This window comes from Xenopus laevis, chromosome 4S, assembly GCF_017654675.1.
Source record: "Xenopus laevis strain J_2021 chromosome 4S, Xenopus_laevis_v10.1, whole genome shotgun sequence".
Lineage (NCBI taxonomy): Eukaryota > Metazoa > Chordata > Amphibia > Anura > Pipidae > Xenopus > Xenopus laevis.
In genome coordinates this window covers 78,433,531-78,447,306 of record NC_054378.1, presented here as the reverse complement: position 1 = coordinate 78,447,306, position 13,776 = coordinate 78,433,531, and the positions used below count along the sequence as shown (strand labels likewise).

The following is a 13,776-nucleotide window of genomic DNA, read 5'->3' as shown; positions in this document are numbered from 1 at the left end:
TGTCATTTTGTTTAGTCTTCAAAATCCCTATATAGTCAACTGTTCCAGCACTATAGCGTGAAATCTCCCAATGCACTAGCATAGCTCTCCACCTATCAGATGCAGCAATACATTAGCATTTTATAGGCCTCCTGTATCCTCCTTATGTTTTTAGGTTTTCTATAGAGTTACAGTTTTAAGCAGTTTTCTATTGTATCTTCAACATTGTTACCATAACAAAATAGTTATTACCCTTTCTTAATTCACTGATTTTCTACTTTCAAATCTATATACCCGTTGACTGAAGAGGTAAGTCAGTGCAACGTCGAAGCTGATTTTTATTCTTTACATCAGCAATATCCTACCATTTTGGGGGTTATTTATCAAAATCCGAAAAGTTCTCACAATTTTCTAAAAACTACTCCAGCCAAAGACGCTCTAATTTTTTCTCCCTATTTATCAATACATTTTCCCAAAAATTTCTTGTGTGGGAAAAACTTGTGAAAAAAATCAGAATACCGCTCCTTTTTGGATTTGACACCCGAATACTGAGAATTTTTTAAATTTGATGCTCGAATACCGGAACTTTTTCAGAAACCCAGCGCAAATCAGGATATCTTCAGGACATCTGCTATTGACTTCTATATGAACTCGGCAGGTCTGAGTTGGAGTACTTTTTTATTCTGACTTTTAACACCATCGGGTTTAATAAATCACAAAAAATGCTAGGTTTTTTTCTCACTAAAAAATTGTTTTTCCCCTTTAAAAGTAAAATTGGGAAAAAACAGACTTTAATAAATAACCCCCTTTGTGTATTTCCATTTCAGTTGAATAGGAAACAGCTGCATGCAAAGAAGGGCATTTTAACCTTCATGACTCTCCCAGAGAGACCCATATCAGTCAAAATGCTACGAAAGCCTTAACCATAAACAAACCCAATACAGTTCATTTCCCAATACATTTGATTTCCCTAACGTCTTAGATAACAGATCTCTGTACCACTGAATTATCTAAATAACCGTTCATTTCATTGCTACGCCAGAAAATCTATTTTTCCAAAGCACTAGGTCAGATATTTTGTCTTGTTTCCTTCGTCAATACATTTTATACAATCTTCTTGTACATTACTATGATATAATGCCTATTACTGCTGGTTTTTTTTCCTTTTTAAATTGATGTTTTCCCTTCAGCAAAAGCTAGAGATAACTTATGACAGATGAAGACATATGAAACAATTTCCATGTTCTTTATCCTCTGCATAATGCATCAAAATGAATTGATTTCACTTTCAAAGCAACTTTATACTCCATCATTACTTTATAAGCTCAGTAAGTGAGGTGCAGGCCATAGGGCTTGGTTTAAGAAACACCAAAAGTCATATTCTGCTTGTGTTTTTGGCATCTGATAGTCTATTCATTTCTTGACCTGTTGCTTGCTCATGTGTTTAGACCTAATTCAACGTTTTGATCTACACTGTAGCCAGTGAGCACCTTAGAAAATGTCCAGGTAATTGTTCAGCTTTGTTGTTGGTGAATTAGAATCAGGTTGCAGAGGATTTCCTTAATGGGAAATAAAACCTAGGTCCATATATACTATTTCAAGGACTCAGTATTGACTGCATTCTGAAAGGATTTGCATTTACATTTACCATGTACAGTATATCTATCTATTCTTCACATTCCAGCTTCATTATCTGCATTGGAGAGTGTGAGGAGCTCTGATAGGGAAACAAAAGAGGCGAAAGGGGAGTTATGAGCTCTGGGAACTATCAGTCAGGGTTACACATACCTAACAGACAGAAAATCTGCAGGGGTTTGTATCATTACATTCCATGTTTCATTTCCCATTGATTACACAGGATTGGGGAGTGTTACATACTGTAGCTTTTCACTCTGTATTACACAACACACTAGAAATACAGGTATGGGATTCAGAATCCTCAGGGCCTGGGGTTTTCCAAATAAGAGATCTTTCCTTAATTTGGATCTCTATATAAAAAAGCATTTAAACGTTAAATAAACCCAATAGGCTGGTTTTGCTTCCAATAAGGATTAATTATATCTTCTTTTGGATCAAGTACAAGGTACTGTTTTATTATTACAAAGAAAAAGGAACCTTTACCGCATTATTAATTCAGGTTTTGTTGAATTATATAAATATTAGGACTGCAAAATGCAGCCCAGCTTTGATTTTTTGAAACCACATCTCCCCCCGGTGGCTACAGATAAATACTGCTAGAAAACAAGGGTTAATTTGATGGAAACCATCATTACAGTTTCACCAGACACGGCGATGAGTGATTTCAGTCCATTAAGCATTACTGTACAGTGGAATCTCTGTGAAAAAAATGTTACAGAGGCCTGGAATGACTCAAGGCAGGAGACTGAGCTGTGTATAGTCATACTGAGCTGTAATACACATTGCCTATTGCATCTTACATCTTTTGCTTTTTAGTGCTGATTATCCACATACTCTGTGTACTAACTGGTTGCTAAGGATGCCCTAAGCATTTTGTGCTCATGGGTTTAATAAATGTTTTTTTTTTTTGTAGAAAACCTCCATAAAATGAGGGCACTTGCACAATACATTTTTTTTTGCACAAATGTAAACCTGTTCTTGCCCTTTCTTTGTTTATTTTCTAGGCTTTGGGAACTGGAGAAAATATGAGACAGGAATGTTCATTAGTCAAATCTAGTATGAAATCAGAGTAAGCGAAAGACCAATAAGTAAGAAGAGCAAGTACATGTATGCTGTTCTCTAGCTGTTAGTCTATGGATATTTGATTTGGAATAGCTGGGGCAGTGTAGATCAGAGTTTCAAGCAGGGCCCAGTAAATGAGTACTTTGCCAATCAATGCTTGATTTGTTATGGAAGGCAGGATGGATTGAGTGGCGCTGAGTGCAACTATACAGAAGTGCAAAGAGTGCATTTTGGCAAAAGTATCATGAATAGGGCTTCCCGGACAAGTGCGGTGGAGGGAGGGACCTGGTTAGGCAAGCCATAGGAAACATAAGGGGTTAAGGTTTTGTGAGGAGAGCAAAGGGTAGGGCTTACCATGCACTGAGGTAGAGTAGGCAGCAGTCTAACTGAAGCATCGGTGGGAGCAGCATCCTGCCCGCCCTTGGTATTGGAATCATGATGGCTTTGGTAAGTTGGTAAGTGTACTGGTATGGCAGCCAGGTTGGCAGGGGAATGCTTGCCAAAGTGGGGTAATGGGGTACTATTCCCCTATCTGTGGAGTGTGGTGGTGCATCTTCAGGTAAGGGTCCCTGGAGGTAGGCTTGAGTGAGGCCATTCGCCCCTACTTGCCCATCCAGGTGCAGCACATTTGGATGGCCGGCATGGCCCTTTCACTCGGTGGAGTAACAGGTTAGACAAGCATTCTTAATTGTATAACATTAATGGTATAATGTTGTACTACAGTTACATGTTATTTATATTGAAATTATTAATAAAGCTATGGCCTTTTTACTCCATCCTGGGCTTCAAGTGTCTTTATTGTAGCATTGCAGCTGGTATATTGGGGGTTAGGTAGAAGGGGGAAAGCTGGCAGCCTTGACGCTGCCCAGGTCATAGGGTTTAACATGGAGAAAAGTAGGGAAACACAAAATCGCTTGCAGCAGTAAAATACCCTAAAAACATTATATTTATGGGTCAGTCTACACCATATTTATAGGGCATAGGTTGTTTCATGGATCTCTAGAGAAGGGGAACTGAAACACAACCCATTAAAACAATGAGGCTTCAATTCAAGGATTATTGTGATACAAATACTAAGGTTTCATGATGTAAAAAGTTTAAAGGTGCAAAACATAATATTTTTCTCATAATAACTATAAAATAGAGCCATTTGCTATGTAGGTCAGTGGAATGACATATGAATGCAGGTACTTCGGAAATGCAACGTAAATGAAGCAGCGATCCATTTATCATTCCTTTCAGCCATCTTAACTGAGGAGACATTTCGAAAAAAGAGCATAAAACAGATATCACGGTTCAAGGCTAGCATTTAGAAGGTAGATAACATAGCCATACTGAGGTCTGGGGCCCTTGCTCAGTCTATTGCTATTAAATGCATATTGTAGTGCTTTGATTGATGATTTCAGACATATATTTCCAGATGCTGAATGGTTACAGGATTATTTAACTTCTCATAGGGGCAAGTGATGATTTTCACAAATTAGAATAATGGAGTGAGAAATAGATCATTTACACAGCAAAAGCATAAACGCTTAAACGGCAACTGTGTTTAAAGGAGTATAAATATCTTATATATTAAAATGAATGCATTGTTTTTAAGTAATTTTTTTTAACGGAATGAAAAAAGATAAAAGGTTGCCTTATTAAACAAATTTCCAGTATAGATGCATTACCAGTTTGTAGTGCTTTTAAAGTTGTCTATTCCTACAGGAACCAATAAATAATGCTGTTAAGTTGAATGCTGGTGGTGACCGGATTTTTGGGAATGCCACAAAAGGCCCAGGTCTAGGGAAGCACAAATAAAGGGGCGGCATGTCCTCCAGCTGCATGTATATTTTTTCTGAAGCTTTTATAATGTGACACACAGGAGATTTCACTGCTTAAATCTCCTGAACGCTATGTTGCCAGTAAAGAGTGCATGCAGAATGAGCGGGGAGAGCAGAAGGCAGTGAAATGGAATGTGGTGCTCATTCAAGTGGGACTTGGCCTTAGGTGACCGGTAAATGCAGACTAGTTGCTATGGGTTACTAGACTGGTTGCAGTTTTTTCACCTTTGATTCATAATAGCTCCAGTGTTACAGGGCTTCTGAATTGTTTTAATGAATATGAACACACCATATTATTTGCCTCTAACTGGAAATGATCTGTCTGCCATACTTACACATTTCCAGTGCTGGAGACCAGAAATATTCCCAACTCCCCACTGCAAAATTTCTGTGTGTGAATTAGAGAGAATTCAGAGCTCCCTCCAGCGCCAATCTGACATGCTTATGTATCATGCAAGACAACTTCACAACTTTACCTCTTTGGGTGGGTTTTTTTAGTGGTGCATCATCTCCTGTTAACATTACTCATGGACCTGTCACAGTCTTTCATGGACTATGGGGTAATGATTGGACACATTTATTGGCTAAGGAAAGAGCATTCATAACCCGCCAAAAGGAAATATAAACACAATCCATGAAGTTCTATGAAGAGCTTGAACCAAGAAGGATCTGCTTCTATTGCTCTAGTGTTCCCCAGCCGTGAGACTGCAGGCTGAATATAGGAATAAGGCAAAAGTTGTTAGATCTCTACGATTAAAGGGGTGGTTCATGTTTAAGTTGACTTTTAGTATGTTTTAGAATGGCTAATTCTAAGCATCATGCCATCATGTCTTTTTTATTGTTTTTCAAATATTTGCATTCTTCTTCTTTTACCAGCTTTCAAATGGGGGTAACTCACCCCTTCTAAAAAGCAAATGCTGTGTAAGGCTACGAATGTATTGTTATTGCTACTTTTTACTACTCATCTTTCTATTCAGGCCTCTCCTATTCATATTCAAGATTATTTAAATCAATGCATGTTTGATAGGGTAAACTAAACCCTTAAAACCAGATTGCTTTAATTAAGAGCTAATTAATTAGAGCTGGTGAATAGTGATGGGCGAATCTGACCCGTTTTGTGGGACAAATTTTTTTTGTTGCATGACATTTTTTTCATATATAATTTTTGGAGTTTTTGGGAGTCATTTTCGGGCGAAACGATGCGACAAATGCCACTCATCACTACTGCTGAATAAAAAGCTAAATAACTACAAATAATAAAAAATATAAACCAATTGGAAATTGTCTCAGAATATAACTCTCTACATCGTACTAAACATTAATTTAAAGGTGAACAACCCCTTTAGATGACAAGCAGTAAATAATCTAAAAGCAGTCAAACTACTACTACTGATGTGATTTTGTAACTTTCTAGCTAAATCACAGTGGCATTGCTGACACCTATTCCCAGTACCTGGTTAACAACAGCTTCCATTCACCAGAATGCATGTAAATGCCTTCTTTTTAAACTTATCTATATAGAAACAATCTTTACAGGGTCCACATTATCATTGGTTACAAACTGTAATAATGTGATAAATGTTCCCAGTTCTGTTTTTACCTTATTTAGCAGTTGCTGCTAGAAATACATTACAGCAGACTCTGCAGTATTCAGAACACCCTGTACCACTGATAACAGAACTGGAAAGATTTTCTACAAATGCTGGTACATTCAGACCCTCAACAGCATGGTAAAAATGTATATTTCATGAGATGTCTTCATGAGAACAGATTATAACTTTCATATGTTTCCTGCATTCTCTTTGAATTGAGCATTAAAGGGAAAACAAACTCTTTTGCACAATCGGTTTTACTGTCCCTGAATGTGTCTATTAATGTTCTGTAGCACATTTCTCTTTATTGGTTTATATAAGCTGTTATATTGCTAAATCTGTTGGGGCACAAATGAACACCTTCTTTAATTTCCATCACACTTCCTATTTGCAATCCAGGCATGCTGGAGCAAGCTGGAGTATGGCAAATGGATATATATATTGGTACCTATAATGGCTTATGTTTCCAATCTTGCAAAAACCTTACAGCTTATAATTATCATTTGAAAACAGATATGTTTATTTTGAAGGCAGATAAATTGCAATATCTGTATTGACTTCATCACTCAGACCTCCCTAATGTGTTCGGGACATTTAAATTGAATATTGACCATACTGTACAGGTATGGGATCCTTTATCTGGAAACCCATTATACAGAATGCTCCTAATTACAGAAAGGCCATCACCCATAGACTCATTTTTATCCAAATAACCTTAAATTTTAAAAAAAAATTTTTCTGTAATAATAAAACATTATCTTGTACCTTATCCAATCTAAGATATAATTAATCCTTATTGGAAGCAAAATCAGCCTATTTAACATTTTTTATTATCTATCATAACATTGTCTTTGAATGCCATTTATAATTTTGCCATAAAAGTATTTTCCTTTTATATTACCTTTCTGACTACCCTGTTCCTCTATGAGGGGGCTGCCATATTTGTGCTGCAGGAGTCCGTTAGCATTAGAAACTCTAACTGGCAGGTTAAGAAGGGACAGTCAGGTTGGCAAAACAGTCAGGTTTAGGAAATTCAAGTAACAATTACTTACAAAAGCAGAACTATTAGTGAAAAATGATCAACATGACCTATAGGTAATTTTTTATGTAGATTCATATTTTGAAAATAAATTTCTGTGTCAGTTTCACTTTAAGGGATGAAGAGCCAAATTACAGAAAAATCCGTTATCTGAAAGATGACTTTTTCTAATTAAATAAAGAGAAAGATACAGAGAAAGAATTGTGTTTTCACTTTATGTGCAAGATAAATGAGGAGAAGGGCTGTGTCAGTAAGGGATTTTATTTTATATTTCTCACCGATGTTTATTATCCATATAGCATCTATAGATTTTTCACTCTGAGGCTCTTATATTCTTCCTTCTAACAAATAGCCTCTTCCATGTCCTTCTCTCCTGTCAATGTGCCCTCCTATGCAACGGTATCAAGGCAAGTATAACACTTTCATTATGATGTGCAGTGTGAGTAAAAGGTTACATATGTGTACTCTACAGATAAATACATATTTTCTTGATGGTAATACACTGACCTCTACAGATTACTTAAGGTTATTGCAACGGTAGCACTTTATTCAGACTACTGACTACATTTATGCTGATTGTGACCTGATGATTGTTTCATGTATTTCACATTCACTTCTGCATTGTTCTTAATGCCTTCAAAAGATTAAAGTTTAGAACTTTCCTATGCAATGCTTTTCTATATTGAGTAAGTTTTAACAGCTGCTCTTCTATTATTATTTATGACTCATAGTATTTTGCACCTCAAAAGTTACTGCAAGAGCTGTGTCCCTTTGGAGTATATATATATATATATATAGAGAGAGAGAGAGAGAGAGAGAGAGAGAGAGAGAGAGAGAGAGAGAGAGAGAGAGAGAGAGAGAGAAAAAAAATACCGCACTCGACAGGCTCAGTTAGAGTAAGTGATTTTTGTTAGAAAAACAAAAGAAATTCCAATGTTTGATCATAGTGATCTTCCTTAGGGAAAAACTAACAAGAGTGTAAGCAGTGAAAACCCTTAAGAACACTCCCCCCGTGCAAAACATGGCACCAAAAACAGGAATCCAATTAATTACCATAGAAACCCAAATTGGGAGGAAAAAAAAACAAAGAAAACCAGCCTAACCAAAGATAGTAAAAGTAAACAAAGTGAAAGCAAGTCTTCACAATAAAGCAGCACGCACTCCTGCGACCATAGCCATGAGGATAAAAATGTAACTTTATTCCATGTAGTTAAAAAGTAAGCATCCTAACGCGTTTCGTATCAACAGATACGTAATCATAGGCACATGTGCCTATGATTACGTATCTGTTGATACGAAACGCGTTAGGACGCTTACTTTTTAACTACATGGAATAAAGTTACATTTTTAGAATTTGCCTAAGCTACGGGTTCGGGGCACGGCACCCGGACCATTCGGCTAATTCGGTGAGTCAAAGCCCTTCGGCTGTTTTCCGTTCATTGACTAATTTAAGTGAAGGGCCTGGGGTCTGGACACCCAGGTCAAACCTTTCTGCTTGGTAAGAATTGCCAAGCGATTCATTTAATAATATACTATTTTCACCTACAAGGGACCTAACCCGTGAAATTTATAAGTAATCTAAAATCAATATAGCTTTAATGTATGTGTCTATAATTGTCCTGAGAAGATTAGAGCCGGTTTTTCTCCTTTTTCAAAGTGAAAGCAAGTGATAACTGTAGATGCAGCAAGTTATGGAAAATCATTAAAATCAAGATGCTGTTGTTGGAGTATTCATCGCATAACACAAAGAAACAAAGTAGTTAATGCAGTTCCTTGGGGATAACCAAAGATCCAAGTGAGGCAATTAGGATTAACTAGATATTGCATAGCAGGTTGAGGATTGTTGCCCAGACACTGGGTCCAAAAATTGAAAAAATGAATAAACAAGATAAGGCAGAAGGGTCTTATCCAAAACCCAAACTGAGCGCTGTTTCAAAAGTGCTAAACTATCAAAAATGCCCAGAGTGGACTGCACCACCCGAATAAAAGTGACAGAACTCTGAGATTAGAGGCCCCTTATCACATATAGCTAAGGACAGTGCAAGAAACACATATCAGGGAATGAAGTAACAAACACAATACAAAAGGGGATTGGTTGAACTATACCTTTCAGAACCATTGGCATAACAATACTGAAAAAGTTGAAAAAAAAAATGATGTAGTCTATTTATGGGGGGCGGGCATAATCCCAAAAGTGCAGCATGTGCACCACAAACATGTGGAGCAAAAATTTGATTAAACGTGAACCCTGGCAGATCACCAGACTCCTTGTCAAAAACGTAATAGAATACAGGCAATCCCCTTTCCAGTCTGTGTATCAAAGAAGACTCCAATTTCAAAAGAGCTAAGTCCCTATTGCCACCCCTCCTAGGAGGGGGGACGTGATCAATGATCATGTGGCGAAATTGCTGCAGTGAATGTCTGGTCACCAAAAAATGTTTAGCAATTGGCTGCAAGGCTTGTCCAGTACTAATGATAGAACACCTGTGATTGTTCATTCTTTATATAATATTATTTACCGTATATACCCGAGTACAAGCCGAGTTTTTCAGCATCCAAAATGTGCTGAAAAAGTCTACCTCGGCTTACACTCAGGTCAGTGGTGATTGCAGTCACTTTTAATCATTCCTATACCAACAGTACACTTGGGGAGAGAGTGCAATATCCCACAATGCCCTCTGTTGGTTATATGAAAGAATAACAGTGCACCCTCTGTTTGTTATATGAAAGAATAACAGTGACTGCAATATCACACAGCACCATCTGTTGGTTGTATGAAAGAATAACAGTGCGCCCTCTGTTGGTTATATGAAAGATTAACAGTGACTGCAATATCACACAGCGCCATCTGTTGGTTGTATGAAAGAATAACAGTGCACCCTCTGTTGGTTATATTAAAGAATAACAGTGACTGCAATATCACACAGTGCCCTCTGTTGGTTATATGAAAGAATAACAGTGACTGCAATATCACACAGCGCCATCTGTTGGTTATATGAAAGAATAACAGTGACTGCAATATCACACAGCGCCATCTGTTGGTTGTATGAAAGAATAACAGTGCGCCCTCTGTTGGTTATATGAAAGATTAACAGTGACTGCAATATCACACAGCGCCATCTGTTGGTTGTATGAAAGAATAACAGTGCGACATCTGTTGGTTATATGAAAGAATAACAGTGACTGCAATATCACACAGTGCCCTCTGTTGGTTATATGAAAGATTAACAGTGACTGCAATATCACACAGCGCCCTCTGTTGGTTATATGAAAGAATAACAGTTACTGCAATATCACACAGCGCCCTCTGTTGGTTATACGAAAGATTAACAGTGATGGCAATATCAAACAGCACCCTCTGCACATGGTAGTGGGACAGTGGGACAATGCACACAGTAATCCGTTTGGCAATTCTCTGTCACCATCAACTTTGCAAAGAAGTCCGGTTGGGGGGGTCGCTTTGGAAGAATGTGCGCTGCTGGGAGACAGGGCTGTAGTTGTGTCTAGGCTTATACTAGAGTCAATAAGTTTTCCCAGTTTTCGTAGGTAAAATTAGGTACCTCGGCTTATACTCGGGTCGGCTTATACTCGAGTATATACGGTATGACTCATGGTATTTTGCACCTCAAAAGTTACTGCAAGAGCTGTGTCCCTTTGGAATATATATATATATATATATATATATATATATATATATATATATATATATATATATATATATATATATATATATATATATATATACACTTACTTACTATGCCAAGGCAGATGTTCAGGAAACTGAACTGAAGCTGGGACACGGGTAGGCAGAACACACAAAATACAAAATAAAGGGAGCATTAAAAAGACAGGAGTGATGTTTTGGAGGAGGTTTTGTCTTTGAAGAAAAAAGAACACAATAAAGGAAGAAAATTCAATTTTTTCAATTCATTCAAATTGCTGGCAGCTGGTAATTTCTTGGATCATTGTGACAGCACAAGATGAACAGTACAGTAATTCCAGAAGGTGTGAGGGAGATAGCCCAACAGACATTTCTTTCTTAAAGGGGAACTATCGCGAAAATGAAAATTTAATATAAGATTCATCACATTGAAAACTTTCTAAATACATTCAATTAAAAATTCTGTTTCTGAAATAATCCCATTTATCTTCACCATTTCTCTCTCAGCATCTGTTTTTCTTCATTCTGTATTCTTGCAGGATTTGGGTGTCAGAAAGTCATTGACAGTTGACATTGACAGATCCAATATGTCTTATAGGGGGCTTCCTTTCTTAGAAGATGTATTAGAGCTCACTCTAGTAAAATCACCAGACATCCTGTCTCTCTACATGAAGAATTTGTGCAAAAGTCAGTTATTTTGTTAGATTTTGTTTTTACTATAATTCTTTTACTATAATTATTTCAAAAACGGTACAGAATTTTTAATTGAATGTATTTAAAAAGTATCTTATTCCAGTGTGATAAAACTTATATTAAATTTTAATTTGTGATATCCTGACTGGAGTTGAACCAGGGACCTGGTGTTCCTGTGCTGTCTGTAATACCTCTGCTCTATGTGAGCAAACAGCTAAGGCCCTGGCTCTGGGATACCAGACGTGACATAATTTTCATGATAGTTCCCCTTTACTGTTTTTTATTTTCAACTTAAAAAGTCATTTTCTTCTATATTGACTTACTTGGGGAATGAATAAATCAAATTTTAGATACAAAAATGTAAAATCTGAGCCCTTCTACTAACATGGGGAGGCCCATTTAATAAAGGTAAAATGTAAGTACTATTAGAGCTTTTTAAAACCATGATAAAACTCATTTTCTTTAAAACCACAAATACCATGAAGGTTATTAAAAGATCCAAATATAAAATGTACAAATGGGAAAAAATTAGCTAAAATATATGAAAGCCTTTAAACCCTCTAAAAACAAAGATCCCTTGGACAATTATTAGCAAAAAAAAATCCAAAAACCTCTAAAAATCCGAATGGCTGAAAAAGTTCCAATTGGATCTGCGCAGTTCCCATTGACTTTTATAGGAAGTAAACTGCTTTTACTTGTTTTGAATTAGAGTTTTTTATGGTTTTTGCACTAAATATATTTCACATTTTTTGAGCTTTAGAGAAAATATTTAAAAACCACAAATTTTTAGAGAAAAAATGATTTGTGAAAAAAATAGAAAGTTAGTAAATAGGCCTCATAATGAAACAAAAAAACAAGACAACACACCCAACAAACACCAGTCCACCAGTAAACCATTATATTCAATTCACCCTTTCACTCAAGCCTATTATTATCCCATTAATCTTATAACAATTACAGAATCATTTATCTGGTACATGGGGACAAGGAATCTTTTTATAATTTGGATCTCCATATATTAAGTCAACAAAAAAAAAACGAAATATTAAATAAACCCTATAGGATTGTTTTGCCAACAATTTGGATTCATGCAGCTTAGTTACCATCAAGTATAAGGTTCTCTTTTGATATTTCAGAGAAAACTAACAATTTGTTTTTTTAAAAAATAGGATTATATGCTTATATAGTCTCTAAATGAGATGACCTTCCTGTCATTCAGAGCTTTTTTTGGATAATGGGTTTCCACATAAAGGATCTCAAATTTGTACTACTATTTAACTTGGGGTCTTTAGATAACTGGGATACACAAGCTCCTCTCTACTGCCCTATTGGAAATTACACACCTATGGGAAGCCGCTATTCAGCTGCACTGCCTGTACTGAAGGATCAATAATAGTTTGTATATGAATGAGCCAAGGACTCATGACAGCACATTTTGCAAGGGAAGAAAAGAAAAACGAGTAACATTCCATTGTGTTCAGAAATTCACATCAGTCCTCACAATTTCGCTCATCACTTTTTTCTTAAAAGAGTCAACTAGTATCTCGTTCAGCATGTCCATGGTTTGTTTTGGTAGGGGTACACATCCAGCTCACCCTCACTGTTCCCATTACTTCATGACCTTCTTACCCTAATTTATTGTCATAATAGTATAACATTACAGCATTAGAACACAGGCTTCCTCACAAAACAACCTACTTTCTTAGCAATGGATACTTGGATAATTGAATCCACATCTTTTTCTGTCCATAATAAGCCAAATGCATTGCACAGCCTTTCCATTTCCAACTTTCCACTAACAATGCCTCTTCAATCACACACAGTAATGGTGGACTTTTCAGTTGTTTTAAGGAGAACTAAACCCTAAATATAAATATGGCTGGAAATGCCATATTTTACATTATTAATTTACAAACCTAAAGGTTCAGCGTCTCTATAGCAGTAATAATTCAGGCCATCAAAGTTGTCACAGGAGTTTCCCATCTTTGATTTTATAAATGGGCTCTGAGCTGTTGTTAAGGCTATGCTTAGGGTGTCATCGCAAATCATGAAGCAGAAAATTAGGCTAATGCTACAGGGCTGATTATTAATTTCTGATGCTAATCGTGCTGGTTTCTGAGCTGATATGTACCAATAATTATTTACTAATCAGCCTCAGCCTTATATTGTGACATTAAGGGGCCCATTTACTTAGTTCGAGTGAAGGAATAGAAAAAAAATACTAGCAACTTCGACCTTCGACTACTACTACGACTTTGAATCGAACGATTCGAACTAAAAATCGTT

General features: G+C 36.6%; 1 protein-coding gene across 1 annotated transcript in view; it reads right to left on the bottom strand.

The window, feature by feature from the left end:
• The window catches only part of pappa2.S (pappalysin 2 S homeolog), a 75,701-nt gene that overhangs the window by 45,763 nt on the left and 16,162 nt on the right, over window positions 1–13,776 (bottom strand). The gene's annotated exons all lie outside the window — the stretch shown is intronic.